Source organism: Oncorhynchus keta, unplaced genomic scaffold (genome assembly GCF_023373465.1).
Source record: "Oncorhynchus keta strain PuntledgeMale-10-30-2019 unplaced genomic scaffold, Oket_V2 Un_contig_6727_pilon_pilon, whole genome shotgun sequence".
Lineage (NCBI taxonomy): Eukaryota > Metazoa > Chordata > Actinopteri > Salmoniformes > Salmonidae > Oncorhynchus > Oncorhynchus keta.
This window is the reverse complement of record NW_026289025.1, coordinates 1-12,135: the sequence shown is the minus strand read 5'-3', so window position 1 is coordinate 12,135 and position 12,135 is coordinate 1. Positions and strand designations below refer to the sequence as shown.

Here is a 12,135-nt window from a genome sequence, read left to right as displayed (position 1 = left end):
TGAAAGTTACATTTTTTATTTGTGACATAAGTGAAGGTTGCACAGACGTAAATTAAAAGATTGAGATGGAAAGTATTTTAGGGCTTCAGATTTGAATTATTTTCAATTCATTTTTTTGCACAAAGTACTTGGCTAAGTTTCATGACATCAAGTCAGTGATGTCACACGGTTGGAAGCCCTAAATAGCTCACAAACATGTTCGATGCCTTATTGAATCCTCGTTACACCTCCACCACAACAACCTTCTTATTTTCACACTTCCTGCCGACTGCAGAAGCCAACGTGTCTCATTTAAACCCCATAGGCCATCCTTGTTTGTAAAGGCAAAAAAACAATGATTACATGTAGGGCCACCGTCAGAAGGTCTGTAAAAACGATTCACCATTGCACAGCAGCAGTCAAATGGCTAACCTGAAGCACAACTGAAAGCACTACAGTTCACCTGATTCATCGTCACAACTCATCAGTATGGTATGTGCCATAGCCTACTGCTATTTCTGTAACCTTGCTTTATGTGTTTATGCAATAACCAGAGTTTTCTAATAACCTTCTAGAGAGGCCATGAATCATGTAGAAGGACAGTAAATTAGTTTAACGTTTTCAAATATTTTCTGGGGGAGGATCCCCTCCAGCCACAACACCAGACTTGGTCCCCGCAATGTCTATACCACTTCGCCCTTGGCGAAGACAGCAGAGTTTTTCCAGTCCGAGTACACCAGGAAGCCAGTGAAAGTGCTGTCAGTCTTGGAGCTGGAGTAGAAACCACTGTACTCTCCCAATGCCATCTGCACCCACACCTGGTCGCCAGGGATGAGGTGCAGCAGCGAGCCTCCGGACAAAGATGCTGGCTTGGGCCAGTTCCCATAGAACTGGAAGTAGGACGCCATTGTGAGACCGTTCTTCATCAGGTCAAACTGCAGGCTGGCCCGGTAGACGGTGGCGTGGACCGCAAAGTAGTAGACGCCGGGCACTTTGCAGGTGAAGCGTCCTGTTTCCGCGTTGAAGTCGCCCTGCTCGTTTAGCGTTACCTTGTCAAAGCGCACAGCGTCTTCCGCCGCCACGGGCATGGTGCGGCCCTCGGATAACTTGGCGCTGAAGGCTGATTTGGGAGCAACGGCGCACTCCCCGACTGCCCCCTGTCTCCTTTATCTCCAGGGTTCCCCTGATCTCCAGTGAGGCCTCTAAAGCCTGACTCGCCTTTAGGGAAAAGAGGGTAAAAACACAATGCTGTTACTACTGTTGATACAATAACAATTGAACCAATTGAACCAGGGGAAGACTCATGGATCTATATAGTAGAAAGTATGGTGCACTGTACCTGTCTCTCCCCTGCCTCCCTTCTCTCCCTTCTCCCCAGGGACAGAATCACGCCCATCCCTCCCATCTCTTCCTGGTTGGCCAGCACTACCGTGCACCCCAGGAGTACCTGGGATACCTGGTTGTCCCGTACACAGACTGGGCGGGATCTTGTTGTTGTCTAGTTGGCTGGAGAAGTTGACCAGTAGAACAGGGAGGAGGAGGAGGAGGAGGGGCCACAGCTGGAGTGATGTCATTTCAATGCTACTATGTAGAGGAGGAAACATTCTCTGTCAACATGAAGGAATGAAAAACATATTTTCTGCTTGATATTCTATTCTCCAGAAATGACTTTTCCAGGGGATCCTCAGTGTTTCATCTGGTGAGATTATAAATAGCTGTGGTGTTCATTGATTTGTTCTTGAAGATAAAGAGAGATGCACAACAGTGCAAGGGTTACATAATCACAAGGAAACCTAATTACACAAACTATTGAACCCATAAATGCTATGTGCTGAAATCAATGGAAATATCCTTCAAAGAATTATGACATGAAATGCTAGCAGAAAAATAACGTGTAACGGCTGTCATATATTAAAGACTGAATCAGCTTTTCTTATTGACATACATTATTGACTACACTGACTTGTGTAGTGTGAATACAGACGTTCAACTCCTTTCCCATTGGTCACATGTGTAGAGAAAGGTCTTGGACTCTCACTCAACTGGACACAGCTAAGAGGAGGAGTCAGATGACCAGGGAAATCATGCAACTGGAGAGAGGGAGTGACGGAACTGGAATAACCATCTAAAAATAACATAAGACGCCTCATACCACGGGCCACAAACCTTTGAGAGTATAGGCCCCCGGTACAGTTAACAAGAGCATACACAGTACCTACAGTGCATTCGGAAAGTATTCAGACCCCTTCACTTTCCACATTTTGTTACATTCCATCCGTATTTTAAAATGGATTCAATCTTTTTTTTTTTGTATCTGTCTACACACAATACCCCATAATGCAAAAACAGGTTTTTAGAAATCTGGGCAACAATATTAAAAATAAACTGAAATATCACATTAGCATTGGTATTCAGACCCTTTACTCAGTACTTTGTTGAAGCACCTTTGGCAGCGATTACAGCCTCGAATCTTCTTGTGTGACGCTACAAGCTTGGCACATCTGTATTTGGGGAGTTTCTTACATTCTTCTCTGCAGATCCTCTCAAGCACTGTCAGGTTGGATGGGGAGTATCGCTGCACAGCTATTCTCAGGTCTCTCCGGGGAGATCAGGTTCAAGTCAGGGCTCTAGCTGAGCCACTCAAGGACATTCAGAGACTTGTCCAGAACCACTCTTGTGTTGTTTTGGCTGTGTGCTTAGGGTCATTGTGTGCTTAGAGTGAACCTTCAACCCAGTCTGAGCTCATGAGCGCTCTGGAGCATGTTTTCATCAAGTATCTCTCTATACTTTCCTCTGTTCACCTTTTCTTCTATCCTGACTAGTCTCCCAGTCCCTGCCACTGAAAAACATCCCCCACAGCATGATGCGTCACCGTAGGGATGGTGCCAGTTTTCCTCCAGATGTGAGGCTTGGCATTCAGGCCAAAGAGTTCAAGCTTGGTTTCATCAGACCAGACAATCGTGTTTCTCATGGTCTGAGAGTCTTTAGATGCCTTTTGGCACACTCCAAGCGGGCTGTCGTGCAGTTTAATGAATAGCTTCCGTCTGGCCACTCTTCCATAAAGGCCTGATGAGTGCTACAGAGATGGTTGTCCTTCTGGCAGGTTCTCCCATCTCCACAGAGGAACTCTGGAACTCTGTCAGAGTGACCATCAGGTTCTTGGTCACCTGACCAGGCCTTTTTCCCTTAATTGCTCATTGATTTTCTTCTTCAGTTGTTGCTCATTGATTGCTCGCTCAGGCTGGCTAGCTCTAGGAAGTCTTGGTGGTTCCAAACTTCTTCCATTTAAGAATGATGGAGGCCACTGTGTTCTTGGGGATCTTCAATGAAGCAGACATTTTTGGTACCCTTCCCCAGATCTGTCCCTCGACACAATGCTGTCTTGGAGCTCTAATGGACAATTCCTTCAACTTCATGGCTTGGTTTTTGCCTGACTTTGTACTCGTCAACTGTGGGACCTTATAGACCTGTGTGTGCCTTCCAAATCATGTGCAATCAATTGGAATTTACAACAATTGCTCAATTTCGTCTCATTGCAAAGGGTCTAAATACTTATGTAAATAAGGTATTTTTAAATTATTAGCAATAATTCAAACATATGTTTCACTTTGTCACATGGGTATTGTGTGTAGATTGGAGGATTTATTTTTATTTAATTCATTTTAGAAAAAGGCTGTAACGGAACAAAATGTTGAAAAATGTGAAGGTGCCTGAATTTCTTCCGAATGCACTGCATGGCTGACAGGCATCATACTTTTAAAAGGCTATAAGGGCAATAAGATTATGACCATACCCTATATAAGTCCCGTGTGGCTCAGTTGGTAGTTGGTAGAGCATGGTGCTTGCAACGCCAGGGTTGTGGGTTCGATTCCCACGGGGGACCAGTATGGAAAAACAATAGGAAAATGTATTCACGCACTACTGGTCTGGATGAGAGCGTATGCTAATTACTGAAATGTGATGCTGTTAAATATCTGTTGGCGTCAGTAGGCTTCTTTAAAACAGCTGTTTCACATTAAATGTTCACGAGAGCAGCAGTGCCAGAATGGAAGCAATCATTATTTACACTGTTCAAAACAAAAGCTCAGTGTTAATCCCTGCTTTCCTTTGGTGTGAGTTCGGGATCGTGTCTGTGTCTGTCTGTGTCGTCTGTGTGTGAGTAAGCCTGAGGGTTTTGAAGTGAGAGACAGAGTGTCTCCGCCGCCTCCTTTAGCAGTGCTGGGAGAGAGGAGGCAGATGTGAGCAACTGACAGTATGTCTACAGACGGACACTGTTGGCTACCATGGGACTGCATCACAGGACGGGTCTCACAAGGCCTGAGAAAACAGACACGGGGAACGGCAGGGCATGTCTCCAGAGCACTTCACAATCCATTTCCTGATAGCAAGAGTGAACCATGTAGCAGAGAACTGTGCAACTTGATCACACAAAAGAATGCTCACGTTGAAAATGTAAAATTACTACCACAGAATATACCCATATTCAAACGTCCGTTTTAGACATTTAATAAAACTATCTTCGAGTAAGGACTTCCAGCCTGTAATGTGCTCACTACAAGCAAGTATTACTTTAAGGCCAGATAATATGAAATCCTGTCTTCCAGGTTATTTTCAGTTCAGTGCAGCCGTCGTGAGTCAGTGGTATATTTCAGCCACAGCTGCTGTATTCTTTATGACAGCATTTAAAGACCTGTTCCGAGCACAGAGGTCTGGCCTGTGGAGAAACTAGCCGAAAGACGTGTCCGCATTCTGAGGAAGAACAGACAGACAGGATAAACACTGGAATCTGAGAAGCTGCAGACCACTGTATCCCTATATTGACCACAAAGTCCCTTTTTTTGTGGGAATACAATATGCAAAATACAATAATACCTCAGTATGTATTGTTGCAACTTTCTGAGCTACTAATCATCCAATAACAGAAGGGATGTTGGCAGTATCACAAAGAATCACAGTATAGCACGTTTCTGATGAGGATAGCAGCAGCTCTACGACCGGTTAGAAAAAATGTATACTATTTGAATAGGATACTATTTGTTACTTTAATAAAACATGTACAGTGGGGAGAACAAGTATTTGACACACTGACGATTTTACAGGTTTTCCTACTTACAAAGCATGTAGAGGTCTGTAATGTTTTATCATAGGTACACTTCAACTGTGAGAGCCGGAATCTAAAACAAAAATCCATAAAATCACATTGCATGATTTTTAAGTCATTCATTTGCATTTTATTGCATGACATAAGTATTTGTACATCAGAAAAGCAGAACTTAATATTTGGTACTGAAACCTTTGTTTGCAATTACAGAGATCATACGTTTCCTGTAGTTCTTGCACACACTGCAGCAGGGATTTTGGCCCACTCCTCCATACAGACCTTCTCCAGATCCTTCAGGTTTCAGAGGCTGTCGCTGGGCAATACGGACTTTCAGCTCCCTCCAAAGATTTTCTATTGGGTTCAGGTCTGGAGACTGGCTAGGCCACTCCAGGACCTTGAGATGCTTCTTGCGGAGCCACTCCTTAGTTGCCCTGGCTGTGTGTTTCGGGTCGTTGTCATGCTGGAAGACCCAGCCACGACCCATCTTCAATGCTCTTACTGAGGGAAGTAGGTTGTTGGCCAAGGTCTCAAGATACATGGCCCATCCTTCCTCCCCTCAATACGGTGCAGTCGTCCTGTCCCCTTTGCAGAAAAGCATCCCCAAAGAATGATGTTTCCACCTCCATGCTTCACGGTTGGGATGGTGTTCTTGGGGTTGTACTCATCCTTCTTCTTCCTCCAAACACGGCAGGTGGAGTTTAGACCAAAAAGCTCTATTTTGTCTCATCAGACCACATGACCTTCTCCCATTCTTCCTCTGGACAATCCAAATGGTCATTGGCAAACTTCAGACGGGCCTGGACATGCGCTGGCTTGAGCAGGGGGACCTTGTGTGCACTGCAGGATTTTAATTAATGACGGCGCAGTGTGTTACTAATGGTTTTCTTTGAGACTGTGGTCCCAGCTCTCTTCAGGTCATTGACCAGGTCCTGTCGTGTAGTTCTGGGCTGATCCCTCACCTTCCTGATGATCATTGATGCCCCACGAGGTGAGATCTTGCATGGAGTCCCAGACCGAGGGTGATTGACCGTCATCTTGAACTTCTTCCATTTTCTAACAGTTGTTGCCAACAGTTGTTGCCTTCTCCACCAAGCTGCTTGCCTATTGGCCTGTTGCCCATCCCATCCTTGTGCAGGTCTACAATTTTATCCCTGATGTCCTTACACAGCTCTCTGGTCTTGGCCATTGTGGAGAGGTTGGAGTCTGTTTGAGTGAGTCTGTGGACAGGTGTCTTTTATACAGTTAACGAGTTCAAACAGGTGCAGTTAATACAGGTAATGGGTGGAGAACAAGAGGGCTTCTTAAAGAAAAAATAAATTATTACTGATTGATAGGTGATCAAATACTTGTGTCATGCAATAAAATGCAAATTAATTACTTAAAAATCATACAATGTGATTTTCTGGATTTTTGTTTTAGATTCCGTCACTCACAGTTGAAGTGTACCTATGATAAAAATTACAGACCTCTACATGCTTTGTAAGTAGGAAAACCTGCAAAATCGTCAGTGTATCAAATACTTGTTCTCCCCACTGTATATTCCAATTACACAGGAATTCATCAATGCATTTGCAAAACAAAATGAGTTGCCTGTGAAACATAAATTCCTCCATTCCTTTACTGACTGTTTGAGTAGCAGCAAAAGATTGTCAATGGAAAATATATATTTTTCCTTATTGTAGATAATGTGGAACCACACCTACTCACAGCAGACAGTGAATATATAAAACTATTTTCAATCAGGAATCATGTGAAAATAAAGTTTACCAGTTAACGTCCAAAAGTCCTCAGGAGCTGCAGTCTTTGCCTTGTGCTGAAGTGAAAACAGTCTAAGTTATGCTTTAGCCAAAGAGTCTGGGGGAAAAAAGGAGAACTCTGACTTGAAAGGAAACGGTAATAAAAGCAAATTAGAAAGGAGGGGGTGTGTGAGAGAGAGAGAGAGAGAGAGAGAGAGAGAGAGAGAGAGAGAGAGAGAGAGAGAGAGAGAGAGAGAGAGAGAGAGAGAGAGAGAGAGAGAGAGAGAGAGAGAGAGAGAGAGAGAGAGAGAGAGAGAAAAAAACAGTTCGAGTATGAGGGAAATATTTGAAGTCTCGCCAGCGCAAATAATAAAGGGGAAAATAAGTCTTCAATAAAAAAGATCAGGATCAAACAAGAGTGAGGGAGAGGTTGAGAAATGAGGAACGAGAGTGAGTGGGGGAAAAGTAGGTGCAGCGAGGTCAACAAAGGTTGGCAGATTACATCAGATTTTAAGATTCGACACTGGAGGAATTTCTTTCCCCAACATAAACAGTGGGAGAGATCAGACTGTTGTGGTCACTGGTCAGGGATATGTAGCCACGAAACACTGAGGCATAGTCCTGGAAAACTCGAGCAATGCAGTTAACTGCTGTTACAGCCTAAGCGTCATATTGTGAACTCCTCAAAAAGCAGTAAGGCCTTAGGATCAGAGAATTCTTCTTTATTAGCTTTAACGTGGAGATATTTGATCGGTTTCATGAGCGTAAAGATACAGGGAGATACTTGAAATGATGTTGTCTTAGAGTGAAGCAATGTTGTTCTTTCCTCCGATTTTCTTCAGAAATTGAAGCAAAAGAGACTTTGGCTGGAATCCTCTCCTCGTGTCAGTTTTGAGCTGATTGAGGAATGTGAAAACATCCCACATTTCACTTAACCATTTGCAGCCCTTCTTAAAGAGGACGTGACTTAGTTCAGTAAAATATCACTCACTTTGATCGCTGTCTCTCCACGCAAAACAGCATGTATGTGTCCCTAAAGTCTGCTACAGCATTTACAAAGACACCACCTTGAGTTAGTAGTACGTCACTGATGACACCGCTTCCAGGTACAGACTACGTTGATGGGACTGCTGAGGCTTGGTCACATGTCGGTGGGAACCTCCATGTTTCTACACATGGGTTTGGTTTGTACACTACTTCACTGTTTTATGGGACAAGGAGAGGTTGGCAATTGCTCTTTAAAATCCCAGACCTAGACTTCTCCCTTTTCACTCGAGGCAATTGAACTGTTTCACAGAGGACTTCACAAGCCTTGCGTTGATGCCAGTAGCCATAACTGCACTGAGGTAGTGCAGATTTATATATGGTTTCAACTACCATGAGACAATCAGTCCATTTTTCCCCCTGCTCGTTTGGACACAAAAGACTGTAAAAACATTAGAAAAGTGATTTTTATTTTGGGAATCTGTTCCAAAGTATTCTCAAGCATAATAGAAAGATGTACAGTATGTGATCGTGTACAAATGTAAGCAAGGTTTGAAATGATTATGTTTTCGACAAATATTATATCTGTTTTGTGCTTCTTTACGGTCAATTTTCAGTCCACAAATGATTTGTAATTCTCTTCAGGCCCCCTTACCATCTGCTCAAGAAGAAATCTTCCCCTGCCGAGTATACAGTAGCTGATGATCTCTGCCCTAGATGATCCTTTCATTTCTACAGCAAAAGTCATTATTAAAATAACCATGACAGACTGAACCAGTGTCCCCTGCCATTTGGAGGACCTGAGCGAGTGGCATGAATGACTCACAAATGTCACGGAACTATAACATTTCAAATTCTGCACTGAATATATTGTGCAGGTTGTCAATAGTGTAACTTATGCTGTCGTTATTTCACAAGACCACCTGGGTAGAATACATGTCAAATGAAGGTATAACATGTGTCAAATCAAATCAAATCTTATTTGTCACATACACATGGTTAGCAGATGTTAATGCGAGTGTAGCGAAATGCTTGTGCTTCTAGTTCCGACAATGCAGTGATAACCAACAAGTACGTTGAGTGTGAGGTTATTTTGTTGTTGTACCATTGAGCAAGGCAGTAGAGGCACTAGGTAAGAATGTCTGCTAAACAACAAAAATACATAAAAAATGCTTTTGAAAGCTCGTCGCAATTATGCCATTCAACTTCCCCTCTGTTGAATTAGTGATAAAATCTGACTTTGTCATGTTTATTTTAATTGGCTAGACCAGACGAGTCTGGACTAGACTGAATAGATCTTTGACATTGTTCATAGGAGAACAAAAAGCCCTTTACCAGTACCTAATCCAGCCCACACCATACACAGAGTGAGTCAGCGCCAGAGCAGCGTTGGTACTTAGTGCTCCAAGGCACAACGACAGGTGTCATCTGGATATATTCCTGACGGCAGCCCTCTGAGCACATCACATTTCTCTAGATATTCTTCTCCCAGAACTGGGATTCCTCAAATCAACTAACCAGATCACCCCCGCCCCCCTGATACTAGCGTGCCTCTACCTTCAAAGCTTCAGTCACATACTCATTCCTCAGATGGAGCGAGAGAGCCAGAGGAAAGAAAGGAGATGTACAGTTAAGAGTGTGGATGGATGCAGAGATGAAAGAAGACACGGAAGGTTCTCTGTGGACGGTTGGAGATGATCCAGAAGAAGTGAGAGAAGATTGAAATAAAAAAGGTGTTAGAAAAAAGGGATTGGAGAGCACAAAAGAGGAAATGGAGGAGGAGGCTGAGAGGAAGGAGAAGGTGAGAGATGTCGTGGAGAAGGACAAAGAGAGAATGAGGGAGGAGGTCAATGAAGTGGAGATTAAGGAGGGGAGGCCGGATGGGCAGAAAGAGCAACTGGAAATATTGGAAAGTTGTAGTTGGAAGAGAACAGGAATAAGGTCGTGGGAAAGGTTGAAGAGAAGAAAATGTACAAGAACAGGATAAATATTTCAAAAGAAAGAAAATAGATGGACAGAATGAAAGCAGATGTGGGAGAAGGCAAAGTAGGAGCTGAAGAAAGTGAAGTTTGAGAAGGAATGAGGTGGGGGGTGAAGTTGGATGTGGAGGAGAAGCTGGAAGTAAAGAGGGGAGGACAAGAAAGAGCTGGAGCTTGTGAAGGTGGAGGCGGGAGAAGTGGAAGGCCAAGGTGAAGAGAGTGAGAGAATTGATTGAAGTTGGGGGAAGAGAAGATACATTTAAAAACAAAGAGAGAGTGGAGGATGTGGACAGACTTGTGGAAGGAGTGATGGAGAAGATGTGATGAGAAGATGAGAGCGGTGGAGAAAGTGAAGCTGGAGAATGAGGTCCAGAGAGAAGGGGAAATGAAGGAGAACAAAGAGTAGGAGGTGAAGCGGATTAAAAGGTGGAGTTGGAAGAGAAGTGGAAGACAGAGATGAAGAGTCAGAGAGTGGATTGAGAGAATGTAGGAGAAGACAACAGAGAGAAAGGAAACTGAGAGAAAAGGGAGGGGTGAATGAGAAGACAGAGAGAATAGAAAAGGAAGAGAAGGACCGGGAGAGAGAGAGGGAGTCCATGGAGAAGAGGGCCAATGATGAAATGGAGCAGGTGAGAGATTATGGAAGGAGGAGATAAGGAAAGAATTACAAGGAGGCATTGATCGAGCTGGAAAGAAAAACCTGAAGAATGCAAGACAGAATCGGGATGATGTGAGACAGTGTGTGGAGAGGACAAGAGACTTTCAAAGACAGAGCAGAGAGGGGAGAGAGAGTGAGACTACGCGATGAAGATTAGCGAGTTGCAGGATGAGGAAGGACTTGGTCTGCAGACTTAAAGAAAAAGAAAAACAGACCGGATGGTATAGATACTTCACATAACCAGATAGTTCACTCAAATGACCTTCTGTAAGTATTCTGGTTTGTATAATCCACAGAGCCAGAGCTATAGGAATAGAATACTACTACTATAGAGACCCCTTGACTTTTCTAAATTTTGTTATGTTACAGCCTTATTCTAAAATTGAATAAATGTTTTTTTTTCTCCCCAATCTACACAGACAATACCTCACAATAACACAGAAAACTGAAATAACACATTTACATAAGTATTCAGAACCTTTACTCAGTAATTTGTTGAAGCAACTTTGGCAGCAATTGCAGCCTCGAGTCTTCTTGGGTTTGACGCTACAAGCTTGGCACACCTGTATTTGAGGGGTTTCCCTCCATTCTTCTCTGCAGATCCTCTCAAGCTCTGTCAGGTTGGATGGGGAGTGTGGCGGCACAGCTATTTTCAGGTTTCTCCAGAGATGTTCGGATCGGGTTCAAGTGCAGGCTCTGGCTGGGCCACTCAAGGACATTCAGAGGCTTGTCACGAAGCCAGTCCTGCGTTTTTTTGGCTGTGTGCTTAGGGTTGTTGTCCTGTTGGAAGGTGAACCTTGGCCCCAGTCTGAGGTCCTGAGCTGGTTTTCATCAAGGATCTCTCTGTACTTTGCTCTGTTCATCTTTCCCGCAACCGTGACTAGTCTCCCAGTTTTTGCCGTTGAAAAACATCCCCACAGCGTGATACTGCCACCACCATGAGTCACCGTAGGGATGGTGCCAGGTTTCCTCTAGACATTACGCTTGGCATTCAGGCCAGAGAATCTTGTTTCTCATGGTCTGAGAGTCCTTTAGGTGCCTTTTGGCAAACTCCAAGCGGGCTGTCATGTGCCTTTACTGAGGAGTAGCTTTCAGCTGGCCACTCTACCATAAAGGCCTGATTCGTGGAGTGCTGCAGAGATGGTTGTCCTTCTGGAAGGTTCTTGCATCTCAACAGAGGAACTCTGGAGCTCTGTCAGTACCATCGGGTTCTTAGTCATCTCCCTGACCAAGGCCCTTGGTCTTGATCAGTTTTGCTGGAAGGCTAGCTCTAGAAAGAGTCTTGGTGGTTCCAAACTTCTTCCATTTAAGAATGATGGAGGCCACTGTGTTCTTGGGGACCTTCAACGCTGCAGACATTTTTTGTACCCTTCACCAGATCTGTGCCTCGACACAATACTTTCTCTGAGCTCAACAGACAATTCCTTCGACCTCATGGCTTGGTTTTTGCTCTGACATGCACTGTCAACAGTGGGACCTTATATAGATAGGTGTGTGCCTTTCCAAATCATGTCCAATCAACTGGATTGACCACAGGTGGACTCCAAACAAGCTGTAGACACATCTAGGATGATGAATGGAAACAGGATGCACCTGAGCTCAATTTCAAGTCTCATTGCAAATAATATATGTAAATAAGGTATTTCTGTTTTTCTAAAAATTCTAAAAACCTGTATTTCCTTTGTCATTATGGGGTAT

At 43.8% G+C, this 12,135-nt stretch overlaps 1 non-coding gene and 1 pseudogene across 2 annotated transcripts; one reads left to right on the top strand and one right to left on the bottom strand.

Annotated features, from left to right (window-relative positions):
* LOC127926073 (complement C1q tumor necrosis factor-related protein 5-like) lies at positions 1-6,981 on the bottom strand (annotated as a pseudogene). The gene is made up of 3 exons (XR_008123220.1): positions 6,848-6,981; positions 1,319-1,563; positions 1-1,197 (listed from the first exon to the last, which is right to left on the bottom strand). The product of XR_008123220.1 is annotated as a complement C1q tumor necrosis factor-related protein 5-like (transcript).
* trnaa-ugc (transfer RNA alanine (anticodon UGC)) lies at positions 3,782-3,862 on the top strand. Its single transcript has one exon. It is a non-coding gene; the product is annotated as a tRNA-Ala (tRNA).
* Positions 6,982-12,135: the final 5,154 nt, after the last annotated feature.